This window comes from Myxocyprinus asiaticus, chromosome 1 (assembly GCF_019703515.2).
Source record: "Myxocyprinus asiaticus isolate MX2 ecotype Aquarium Trade chromosome 1, UBuf_Myxa_2, whole genome shotgun sequence".
In the NCBI taxonomy this organism is placed as follows: Eukaryota; Metazoa; Chordata; class Actinopteri; order Cypriniformes; family Catostomidae; genus Myxocyprinus; species Myxocyprinus asiaticus.
The window spans coordinates 20249890-20263298 of NC_059344.1; the positions used below are offsets into that span (position 1 = coordinate 20249890).

The following is a 13409-nucleotide window of genomic DNA, read 5'->3' on the forward strand; positions in this document are numbered from 1 at the left end:
GTAGTCTGTTTTGGCGTGGTTTTTATCAGTAAGATTTATGACTTTGTGTGTGGGCCTCAGTTAGGTTTTACGACTGTATTAGGCCTGCCTTTGTCTTCTATCTGAATACAGGTGGCCCAACACCATACACTCCAAAGCCCCACCATCAACCGATTACAACCCAATAAAAAATGGAACAACAATTCAGTATAGGGGAAAGCCTGTGCACCGAAATAAAACATGATCTTTCCAAATAACAGCATACTACATTATATTATTAACCTTTAGCAATAGCTGTGTGCTCTACATTATCTAAATTTATTACAGCCATGATGAGCTACTGCCTTTCCATTACACCACTGTGGTCCATACAAAACACAACAATAGAGTTGGTCCAAATTAGCATATTAGAAATGTTCCAGAACCTCTTAGATATTAGTGATGATGGGGCAAAATAGGAGTCTGTGGTGCCATGGATCCTCAAATAGGAAATGGGAAAGAGGGAATGAGAGACATTTTGTGACATGTGTGATGTGAAAGAGTAGAAATCATGTGAAGTGATGCTTACATATTTATCAGAAGATCTGGAGTAACAGGAAGATCATACAGTTGAATGCAAATACATTTTAATTAGGGCTGTGAATCGCTAAACATTTTTTAACTAATTAATCACACAGTTTTCTGTGATTACTCAAGATTAATCATGATTAAATTATGGTACATGATACATTACAACAAACATTAAAAAATCATCATAAATATATTTACTTTATACTTTGTATCAAAGAGCTTGCAAGAAATTGGTTAGTCATCATTTATTTTAATTATTTAAATATGTACATGTTAAAATGTATACATGCCATAAAATCAGTGGACATGTAATTACTATTTGGGCAAAATCTTCTGGTGTTTTCCAGTGGACTTTTTTTAATATTAGGATCAAATGAGCAGATTCAATTCATATCAAACTTTATTGGCAAGAGAAACTTAAGTGTACATTGCCAATACATTATTAGATACTAAACATACAGATATAAAACATATTGAATGCTGAAGTTTAATTTGCTGAAGTTTAAAACAATTATTTTGTCTGGCTGCCATTCTGTCTCTTCAAGTGTACCTGGCTGCAACATCGGTCTCTATCGCACACACGCTAGGTCTCACTCAGGCGGTTTCATTTTTTAAACTGCTTCAGATGAAAGTGTGTGAGCATTTTCGGGCAATGCGAAGAGAAACGGCAGCTTGCCTGTATCTTTCACATGCCTGTTTCACCGCTTGCGAGTGAAGTCTTCATTCTCTGTACAATATACCCGCTCCCGTGTTTAGTATGCCCGTGACATGCGCGCATATAATGAATAAGCATGCACTGCTCCAAACAATCAGTTTCTGTGTTAGGATGTGCAGTTGAGTCGAGTGAGTACCTCCTGAAAATGTATACATGCCAAGTTAAGCCTCAGAAAGTGGGAAAAACATTGAAATTGTACAAAAGTGCCTGTGTTTGTTCCTGGCAGGCAGCAGGTGCCATATCCCCCATCCTAATCAGAGCCTATAAAGCTGAGTAGTCTGACAGGAATGATACCTTTCTCCTATCGCATAAAAATTTCTTAAGTAATGTGTTGTTGTATGTGAATCTGTTTTGTTTGTCTTGGTTTCATGCTATAGTATACTCTCTGGCTTGGCTGCATGTCTGCAGAGCTGAGCATGACTTAGTCTAATGGGGTTTAGATATTTTGTTTATAAAGGTGTAAGTAAAAATGCCTCTTGATTTGTAGCTACAACTCAGAGGTTTGCAAATGTTTTAAAATTTCAGATATAGAAGTTGAGATTTATATGACTCATTTACACTGCATTGTGAATCTTGCACTATGAAAAGAACAACTACAATTAAAGGCTGGATTACATTACACAGATTTTACACTGATTTTGGCCCAGATTTTCTAGCTAGTTGTAGCTAGTCGGCTTCAGTCTGAATCAGTTGAAGGTGTCAGATTTCACCGTATAGTAAATGAAGGGTACCAACTCTGATTTCTTCGGAGGATATCAAACAAGTTTGCTATTTTTGAGCCGGCTATTCATGACTGCAGAGGAAATCTCATAATGCATGATGGTGCATGACTCAAATCTGAAGTCATATGGTGAGCAGCCAATTGAAATCAAGTGTGCGGGGCCACAAAGCTCAGGAAACGGAGATGACGTACATGCACTCAGGTGGAGCTTAACTTTTAACGTCACACCTCAACTGCCATTGCAGTTTATAGAGGCCATACTGGTTGCGTCTTCCGACCCTAGAACACTACTCGCGATTCTTTGGCGACTAAACACAGAGTAGCAGCAACAACAGCAGCTGTTCCCATATGCATGTTTGGTTACATCTGTCAGGCGTCACCTAAAAAGGGAGGGCATGTGTTTCCATGAGTTTGTGATCAGATTGGATCGACTTTAAAAATGACGGGTAGAATGTGATCCCCAGTTTTTCTGTGTGTAATGCCCAGTTTTTGTCTGCATCGATTTTCAAAGTCGGTAAGTTTATGATGCCTAGTATTTTAAAATCTGTTCAGATTTTAAAAGCTGTATAGTTTAACCAGCCCTAACTCAAATAACTCAAAAGTATGAAAATATGCTGCTTTTGCACAATTCCTTTTTGAGTAAACCAACTAATTTGTTTTATAGTAGAATATTTGGGAAATTCTAATTATTCTAATTCTAAATTGCCATTTCTTCTAGATCTTTATCCACATGTTGCCTCCTTACCTGGGGCTACTGAGACCTAAAGTGGAGACACCTCTATTTCTTGAGAAATCTCCCAAAAAGAAAAACACCCAAGACATCAGCAGAGTGGCAGATGAGTACTTCATCCGCAAGCCCAATAACACCAGCTTCCTCTTTCCTAAACCCAACAGGTAAGCTTCTGCGGTTATCTGAAGGTCACAGTCCATTAGGGTCACAGGTCAAATATTATGGAAGGTAGTAATAGATCTGTAATGATTCATTATGATAATTTGTGAGCCACCTTCAAAGACTCCAAAGACAAGGGCCGCTGTAATTTGGCCTCAAATAACTTACATATGTGTGTGTGTTTTGGTTTTGGTGGTTTATGGGGACATTTTGTTTAGGTTATATACTAGTAATTACGATTATGAGGACATCCCTAGTGTCCCCATAATTCAAACGGCTTAAAAAACATACTAAACAATGTTTTTTTTTTTTTTTTTTTTTTTTTATTTATTTTTTTTTATGTAAAAATGTCAAAAGGTTTCTGTGATGGTTAGGTTTAGGGGTAGGGTTAGGGTTAGGGGATAGAATAGATAGTTTGCACAGTATAAAAATCATAATTTCTATGGAGTGTCCTCATAATGATAGGAGTACCAACGTGGGTGTGGGTGTGTGTGTGTGTGTGTGTGTGTGTGTGTGTGTTTAAGCATGGTTGAATGCCTTAGGGTGTGATTAATCCTTTTCACAATGTCTTTTACACTTGAGATCACCTCATCCACAGAATCACACTCTTAGAGAGCTGTGTGCATTTGGGGTGGGGGGTTAGCGGTGGGGAAAAAGAAGAAATCATCACTTAAATAATAAGGATCAGCACAAATCATCTCTGACACATTAGACCTGGCCTGCATCAGGACTCAAGAGAGGCAAGGAAGATATAGACATATGAGAGTGTGAGAGAAAAAAGCCTAGAGGTGTGAGAAAGAAGGAGTGTTTGAGAGAAATTAATTAAACAGGAAGGAGTGAGACTCTATTAGAGCAATTCGATGAGGCAGCACTATCTTGCTTTTTAATTGGTTTTATAGTGTGTTTTTTTTAGAGGTGGCACCATTGCCACCATGTCTAAGTCAAATTAGTCTTTCCTGTTTAGTCATCTGTGTCTGCCACCGTACCGAGCGAGGAGGAAGGAAGGAAGGAAGGAAGGAAAAAAGAAGGGATGATAGAAGAGCAAATCTCAAAGACTGTGGGAGACAATCTCTTTGACCTGTCTGTGTCATAAATGTACTGCACAACTAGCCTCATGTAGCCAGACTTTTAACTTTCGGGATACAGTCTGGTTCACATTGTACCTTATTTTGACAAATGTATGTGGAAAGTAGCATGTAAACAACATGTGACATGGGAAACGACCCACCACAGTTGGACATTTAGGGGAGTGTACTGTAAATCTGAAATCAATCATGCCACAATAATAGACTGGCATACAACAAAGTGATATAAAAATAATTCCACAGCAGTCTCAGCAAACAGTTGTACAGATGACATCGATGAAATAAATAAATAAAAATTAGGTCTTTTGGTCAGCACTTCTGTCCATCTAAAAGTGATAAATAGGAATTATTTAATAGACATAACTATGCAAACAAAGAAGAATTTACAATATAGGCTGGATGCAATCAAATCATCCTGACATCGAATGAGAATTTAATATCATGTTCCATGGAACTATGTGCTTTCATAGCTGACCTTAATCTCAGAGAAAGAAAGAAAGAGGAGACAAGGAGGTCAGATAGATGTTCCCTAATGTATGAATACCTTTTGAGGCCCAAAGTGGAGATGTGAAAGGTTTATTCCCTTATAATATTTTGGGATTCACGACTCAAATCTGAAGTCAGACGGTAAGTATATCCAATTGTAGACAAGCATGCAGGGCCACGAAGCTCAAGAAATGGAGATGCTGAATAAGCACTCAAAGTGGAGCTTAAAGGGTTAGTTCACCCAAAAATGAAAATCCTCTCATGATTTACTTACCTTTAAGCCATCCCAGATGTGTATGACTTCATTAATTGATCGACTGGAGTCACATAGATTACTTTTATGCTGCCTAAATATGCCTTTTTGACCGTCAAACAGCCAGCAGTCTGATGGCACCCGTTTACTTACATTGTATGGACAAACAGAGCTGAAATGGTCTTATAAAATCCTAATTTCAGTTCTGCTGAAGAAGGAAAGTCATAGACATCTGGGATGGCTTAAAGGTAAGTAAATCATGAGAGAATTTAGATTTTTGGGTGAACTAACCCTTTAACTACAGTATTAATGGCACTCACCTCCAACAGACTATAGAGAGGTCACACTGGCCAATCCAAGACCACACATATGCTTGCCCTGTTCCTTCAACAACAAAAGCAGCACTCACATCACATCCATGCTTGTTTACACCTGTCATAGGTGTTCTAGAACGGGAGGGTGTGTGTTTCTGCGTGTATTTTTATAGTATTTTTATAACCTGTAGTATTCCTCCAGTAGTTACGTGTTCAGATTGTAAAAGTCATGTAGTGTATTCCAGCCTTTACTTACCTCAGAACTCTTGAGTGCATCAAACTCAAAATATCTTTTAAAAATCTGAGGCCACAGACCTTGAAAACTCCAGCCATTAGTTCTTCCTCTGAATCGTTCTTCAGAGGTTTGAAGCCTTGTAAACAAGAGCTTTTTCCTCAAACTGACTAAAACCTATGTAGGCTAACTCCTGGAAGAGAGAGTCTCCTCCTGACTCTCCTCCTCAGATACAGGAACCCAACTGGAGCTTGACAGTTTGGAAAAGCTTTTGAAAACCAATATGCATAAAACAGTCAGGGAATGCAGTACCATCTGAAGCTTAGATGCTACAAAAAATCCTTCTGATTTGACTAATGGCTCTAAAGTGTTGAAACTAGATTAAAAACTTCCAATAAGTTCTTTATCAACTGATTTGTTTATCAACAGGACACAATGGTCATATTAGGGGTTTTCCAGTCCTAAACGTATGCTCATATGCTGATGCAGCGTGTCTGCACAGCTGAGCTAAAAACTTTTCTCTTCTCTCTTTTCCCAATCCGCTGTGTTAGAGTCTGTGCTCTCAGCATTACATTGACGTATGTCTTCATCTAATGGGGTTCCACTCAGGTCACTGAAGCTCACTGGGGTGCTACAGACTACCTGCAATGAGCTCTTGTACTAGGACCTGAATTCTCAAAGAAAGACTGGAGCTGTGAGAAATGAAGAGTCACACTGACCTCTTGTGGTGGGATGGGGAGGTGCTGGATCTGGAAGATGGATGATGAAAGTGTGATGGGGCAATGGGAGAGAAAGACAGAAAGAGGATTCATAATGCAACAGATGTTTGTGAACAGATTCACAAAAGAGAGATGCAGCAAATCAGCTGTGATAAGCATATCATCAGCATACTGGAAGTATTTCATGGATGAGTGGTGACTCCATCAGCATTTTAATAAAAAGAAATGATGAAAGACAGTGAGTAAGTGAGTGAGTGAGTGAGTGAGTGAGTGAGTGAGTGAGTGAGTGAGTGAGTGAAATGGCCGGGAGACCAACAAAATCAGGATGCGTAACCTTGACACAAGAGGTTGGGGAATCTGCCTCTTTTTGTGATTTGGGATTATGTCTGCAGTCAGAGCCTGCACACACACACACACACACACACTCACACAGCAGGAAGGGCACACAGCCCAATGCATTCTTAGGCTTTAAACGCTTGTACCCTTTTCTGAAGGGCAAAGTAATATGACACACCATGGATTTAGACTGGCTCCCTGATGTTTCAGCCTGTGTTCGAAACATCCTGATACAATCCAAGAAACTTACTGAGGTCAACTCTTAAACTTTGGAAATGGAAATTTAGAGTAAAATATGACAACACTGAGTAAGTATTACCACATGCCTTTGCACAAATAATGAATAGAGCTTGATAGATAGATAGACAGACAGACAGACAGACAGACAGATAGATAGATAGATATGTTTCTAAATCAGACTAGATATTTGTCAAAAGAACTACTCTCAGTGTTGTAATCAGCAATAATATTACTCTTCCATGCCCTGTGGTGCAGGTACCAGCCTGATGGTCAATGCCCTGACCAGAGGAAGTTCATTGAAGGTCCCAGTCATTACCTCATTCTTCCTCCAGAACTCAAGGCAGCCGTGGAGGCCAGCACCTACATCGCGGAGGCTGTAAGAGATTTATAATGATAGCAATAGCAAATAGTGCCAGAATTATTGGTTATTCTAACTGCTTCTTGTTATGTGTCAGAGCTCTATAAATCTTTGTTCCCTTTGTGCCCTTTTTTCCCTTCTCTTTCTCATTCTTTTCTCTCGTTTTCTTCCCTCTATCTTTCATCCCATGCATCTGCCTCTCTAGTTAAAGGAGGACTGGCAGTATGTCGCAATGGTGGTTGACCGACTCTTCCTCTGGATTTTTGTGGTTTTTACCACCGTTGGGACACTGGCCATTTTTGCTGATGCCAGTTTTAATGCGACTCCCACTGACCCCTTCATGAGCCTCTAAACCCTAAAAATTTCTTAAACCTTGGACTTTTCACTGCTGCAAATGTGTTATAAGTAAAAGACCATAAACATGCAGTCTGTAGTAATTATGCATGCAGATTAGAAATTAAGCAATTTGTTCCCACAAAAACATTTCAGTTAAAGCAATGAATCAACAACTTTAGGGGTGTCCAAAAATTTAAATGAATAATATATTAATCTTAAATCTAAAATTTGCTGAAATTTGTCTATAAATATATATATTGATTCACATTATGATTATGTAAATTAAATCTATTTTTCCCACTGCATCACTTCACCCTTCTGACTTTACTCCTGCGCAGACCTACATGCATTTACGCATAATTTCTAAGAGGTTGTTTTGTTGCTTAGTGTGATGTGTAATCTTAAACTTGTGAAGGCTGCTCAAGTCATGTTGATTTTTTATTTATTTTTTATTTTTATGAAAAAGTTCTATGTGATGAATAAAAAAGTGTGTGTCCAGGATATCTGCCTTTTGAAGAGATTTCAAAAACTGGTTATCCAGCCTGTTTTTAAACAGCTATTTTAAACTGCCTTAAAGAGCTTTAAGTACTTTAATGTACAGTACACTGAACACACATTAAATGACAAAACAGCATCCATGTCAACAAGTGTCCAAATGTTTTAGTTTACAGTCCAAGATCACTGTCGTATTGGTTATTTAGGAAGACAAATAAGATCCTGTGAAACATTAGTAGTGCACCTTTAACAAAAAATCCACATAATGGCCTATTTATGCATATCCTTCACAGTGTTTATGTGAAGTTTATACAGATGTGTTTGATATTCCCATTATAATCCACCAGTTTCACCAACAGGCTGGCTGAGGAATACTCATTAAACACAGACACGTCATGCACACTGTTGCTTAAATACTGTAGAAAAACACACCACAAAGATACACACCCTGACATTTCTCAATATAAAATGAGTTGTGTGAAAGAAAGCCAACTGTTGGTTGGGCTTTCATGTTGTTCTATGAATGAATGTCAAAGAGAGAGGGCGAAAATCAAAGGCATAGAGGGGCCACCGAATGTCCTGAGAATCTGTGCAGTAGAGAGAGACTGACCTGCTGCACTCTCTCATTACTCACTCGACCTTCTCTACTGGCCTCTACATTACTCTGCCACAGCTCAGAGAAGTACAGAGGGGTTCAAAAGTCTAGTTCACCTCTGAAAATGCTTCTTCTTCTTTCTTTTTTTTTTTCATTAGAAATTATATTATCAGTATAGCAATTGGAGTGAAAAGTTTAATTGAATAATTAGCATGAATTTCAGAATTTCTAAGTACTTGGTATGTTCCCCTTTTGCTTTAATGACAGCATGTACTCAAACTGGAATGGACTCTACATACCTGTCCATCATATCCCAGCATGATTTCAAAGAGCATCTTTGTTTTAAAGAGCAGTGTGCTTCAGTGGAAGCAAGGAAATCAGTAAAATGTGTACCTTTTGTACACAGAAGTTAACAAATCAGAAACTGCTTATTAGTGACCTAGAAATCATGCAGAATCTTAACCCTTTAAAGCCTGATTTTATTTATTTTTATTTTTTGTTATGTGATTTATTTATTTAGCATCATATTTGATACATCAGGCTTTCACTTAGCCCATACATGCCACATTAGTAAATTTTGGGATATCTTAAGAGGAATCCCTGGGCTTTTCAGAGATACCAAATGTTTGGTCATGAAAACTTCCTCTCCTTGGTCTTTAGAAATGTATGAAGTTACAATTCAGCGCATCAAATAAAATAGAAATTATATATGTTAAATATGTATAAATTATATTAATATACTATATATATATATATATATATATATATATATATATATATATATATATATATATATATATATATATACACTACCAGTCAAAAGTTTTGAAACCCTTACTCATTCATTATTATTATATATATATATATATATATATATATATATATATATATATATATATATATATATATATATATACAGGTGTGTATGTATATATATATATATATATATATATATATATATATATATATATATATATATATATATATATATATATATTTTTTTTTTTTTTTTTTTTTTTTTTTTTTTCACATTTTAGAATAATAGTAAAGTCATCAAAACTATGGAATAACATAAATGGAACTATGGGAATTATGTTGTGACTAAACAAAATCCAAAATAAATAAAAACTGTGTTATATTTTAGCATCTTCAAAGTAGTCACCCTTTGCCTAGAATTTGCAGACATGTACTCTTGACATTTTCTCAACCAACTTCTTGAGGTATCACCCTGGGATGCTTTTTAAAACAGTATTGAAGGAGTTCCCATCTATTTTGGGCCCTTATTGGCTGCTTTTCTTTATTATTTGGTCCAAGTCATCAATTTCAAAAATGTTTTTTTATTTATTTTTTTATTACAGTTTTATAATGAAATAAATTAATATGGTGGCACAATTATATTTTTTTCTACAAAACTAATTTCAAACATTTAAGCAAACGCCTTCAGATCAAAAGATTTTTAAGATCATGAGAAACATTTCAGTCAAGTGCTTCAAAACTTTTGACTGGTAGTGTATATATATATATATATATATATATATATACACATACACTACCGGTCAAAAGTATATATACACACAGGGTTGGGGAGTAACGGAATGCATGTAATGGGAATACATATTTAAAATACAAAATCCGTACAAAAGTAAATGTATTCCAATACAGTTACAATTTAAATAAATGGTAATTAGAATACAGTTACATTCAAAAAGTATTTTGATTACTGAAGAGATTACTTTGCATTTTATTGTCATTTGTTTCATTTAATATTTAGTCCTTTCAGATGGAAAACATTTATACATATAAATGATGCGATCCAAAGTGCATTTGAACAGCAGTGAAACAATTTCTTATGATGTGTTACATTCATATGAGCAGACAGAGAAGTAAGTTTGAAGTAAGTTTGGAGCACAAGAAATAGAAATAAACCTTGTGTAAATTGTCAGCTTTACGCTAAGCTAAAATGCTATTTCTAGCCATTTTAAAAGCACATGTTCCCAGACACGATCATATTTTTTTATCAAGAAAATTCACTTTGGATCATAATTTCTTTTTTTCTAGTAAGACCTTTGATATTAGAGCAAAAATCGTATTCTTGATCATTTTTATTTATTTTTTTAATCATTAAAACAAGATTAATTTTATTTATCTTGTTTTAGAAACAACACTGCATAAGATATTTAGGTTTTTCAGAGAATGTATTTTTAACATGTGTATTTTGTCTTACTGTACTGGCAGAGTTTTTATATTCAAAACAAGTGAAAAAATCTACCAGTGCTGAAGAAGTAATCCAAAGTATTTAGAATACGTTTCTGAACTTGAGTAATCTAACGGAATACATTACAAATGACATTTTACAGCATGTATTTTGTAATCTGTAGTGGAATGCATTTCAAAAGTAACCCTCACAACCCTGTATATATATATAATTTCTGGGTCTTGTGAGGTTATGGTAAAATGACATTATTGTCACGTATTCCCTGTGTTTTTGCTTAGACTTTTATTTTGAAATTCTTTTTTAGTTCCCCGTTCCTGTTTCCTGTTAATTTTGTAGTCTTTTGTAGTTTATTTTCATGATTGGTTTTCCCCTGATTGTTTTCCCCAGGTGTTCCTCGTTTCCTTGTTTGCCCATTTGTATTTAAGCCCTTGTTTCCCCTGGTTTCTTTGTCAGTCTTCATGTGTTGTCACGTTCAGTGCCTCGCCTCGCCTCGCCTCGCCTCGCCTCGCCTCGCCTCGCCTCGTTTCGTTCCGTTCTATTCTATTCTATTCTATTCTATTCTGAGTACTTTGTTTATCTTTGGTTTCCATTAAAAGCTGCATTTTGATCCTCATTCCTCACCTGCCTCCTCACAGAAAGACTGACCAAGGAATGGATCTAGTGGCTGTCAGAATTTTACTCCTTCAACAAGGAGACCGTCCAGTTGAGGATCATGTCCGTGAGTTTTTAGAGCTGGTAAATGAAGTGCACTATCCAGACTGCTCTCTGGTGGTTTTCTTTCGGGCCGGTCTGAATAGTGCACTGAGGGAACTGATGCCTCCGGCTGATCCTCACTGGACGCTCGGCGAATATGTGGAGAAGGCTCTGGAACTTTGCAGTTCCCATTATACATTGGATTATGGCGGGAACCCCGGGCCAAAACCTTAGTCTTCGGCTCCCTGTCTCGAAGCCTTCCACGGCTCCCTGTCTCGAAGTTGTATGATCTGCCACTGATGTCGGTGCGTAGGTCCTTGAAGACCCTACCTCAAAAATTGTCTGCACCCACGCCTGCCATGGCCAACGAGCCAGCACCCACGCCTGCCACGGCCAACGAGCCAGAAGCCTCGTCCGTCCCAGAGCCAGCGTTGTCAATTTCGGCCATCCGGAGGAGGAGAAGAGTTTCTGTTCCCCAGTCTCTGCCCATGCCCACGACCACGGAGGTCGTTCCCGAGTCTCTGCCCATGCCCACGACCACGGAGGTCGTTCCCGAGTCTCTGCCCACGACCACGGAGGTCGTTCCCGAGTCTCTGCCCACGACCACGGAGGTCGTTCCCGAGTCTCTGCCCACGACCACGGAGGTCGTTCCCGAGTCTCTGCCCACGACCACGGAGGTCGTTCCCGAGTCTCTGCCCATGCCCACGACCACGGAGGTTGTTCCCGAGTCTCTTCCCATGTTCGTGACCACGGAGATTGTTTCCCATTCTTCCAGGACTCTTTGTCTCGAGCCTGCCACGGCTCTGCCTGCCATGGCTCCGCCCCAGAGCCTATTCCTCCAGCGGTTCTGCCCCCAGAGCCTGCCACAGCTCCGCCCCCTCCCCCAGAGACTATTCCTCCTGACCCTTCTCCTGGCCGTCCGCTTGATCTGCTCTGGTCTCCCTGGCCATCCGCTTGATCTGCTCTGGTCTCCTGGCCGCCCGCCTGATCTGCTCTGGTCTACTTTGTCCTCCGAGCCTGCAGTGTCGCCCTGGCTCTCCATCCCTCCAGCTCTGCCTTGGTTCCAAGCCTCCCTGACTTTGCCTTGCTCCTCTGCTCCCATTGTGCCCCCTTGAACTACTTGTTTTTCCCCCACACCCCATGGACAATTTGGTTTTTTGTCTTGTTTTTGGAGTGTCTGGAATCCGCTCCTTTAAAAGGGGGGGCTCTGTCACGTATTCCCTGTGTTTTTGCTTGGACTTTTATTTTGAAATTCTAGTTTATTTCCCCGTTCCTATTTATTTTGTAGTTTCTTTTCATGATTGGTTTTCCCCTGATTTTTTTCACCCAGGTGTTCCTCCATTTCCTTGTTTGCCCATTTGTATTTTAAGCCCTTGTTTCCCCTGGTTTCTTTGTCAGTCTTCACATTTGTTGTCACGTTCTGTGCCTGGTTTCCCGTGTTTTGTTTAGTTTTATTCTGAGTACTTTTTATCTTTTGGTTTCCATTAAAAGTTGCATTTAGATCCTCATTCGTCGCCTGCCTCCTTACAATTATAATAGCTTGTAATGTAAAACAATGAGATCCTTATAATGACAGAGCAGTCTGCATATAAACAAAATAAATATCAGTTCCCACTTTAAATTACAGGTCAGTATTTTCAAAGCTTGTTGTAATTGGCATGAATGAAATGGAAAGATGATTGAGATATACCTCAAGCCTGTTGGCTCATATTGTACATAATGTACATTTCAACATGGTTTTTCTATTAAATAATGTAAGGAATTTTCTTTAATTCCACAAATACTCATTTTGAAATATTAGTAACAATATAAATGTTATTGTTACTTTATACTTGATCATAATCAGCAAAGATTTCAGTTCAAAAAGACACGTGCATGAAGGCGGACATTGCATACAACATGTTTTTCAGAAAAATATTGATCATTTCATCAAATACTGTATGATACGCATTGCTTTATTGGGTTAAATATTTCTTCATTAAATAAAAATAAAAAACTGTTTTAGGTTTGAATTATATTTTCAAAATCAGATTTTTACTATGGTCTCTTAAAGCCCACTATATTTAACATATTTTTACTGCAGTGCTTTCCGATCCATGTAACTGTTAGATGAGATTGGAGAGGGAGAGAAAAACAGCAACATACTGTATGTAACATACAGAGACTGAGGGACACAAT

At 38.0% G+C, this 13409-nt stretch overlaps 1 pseudogene; it reads left to right on the forward strand.

The window, feature by feature from the left end:
- LOC127439656 (acetylcholine receptor subunit beta-like) overlaps positions 1 to 7725 on the forward strand; it is a 40623-nt pseudogene extending 32898 nt beyond the window's left edge.
- Positions 7726 to 13409: the final 5684 nt, after the last annotated feature.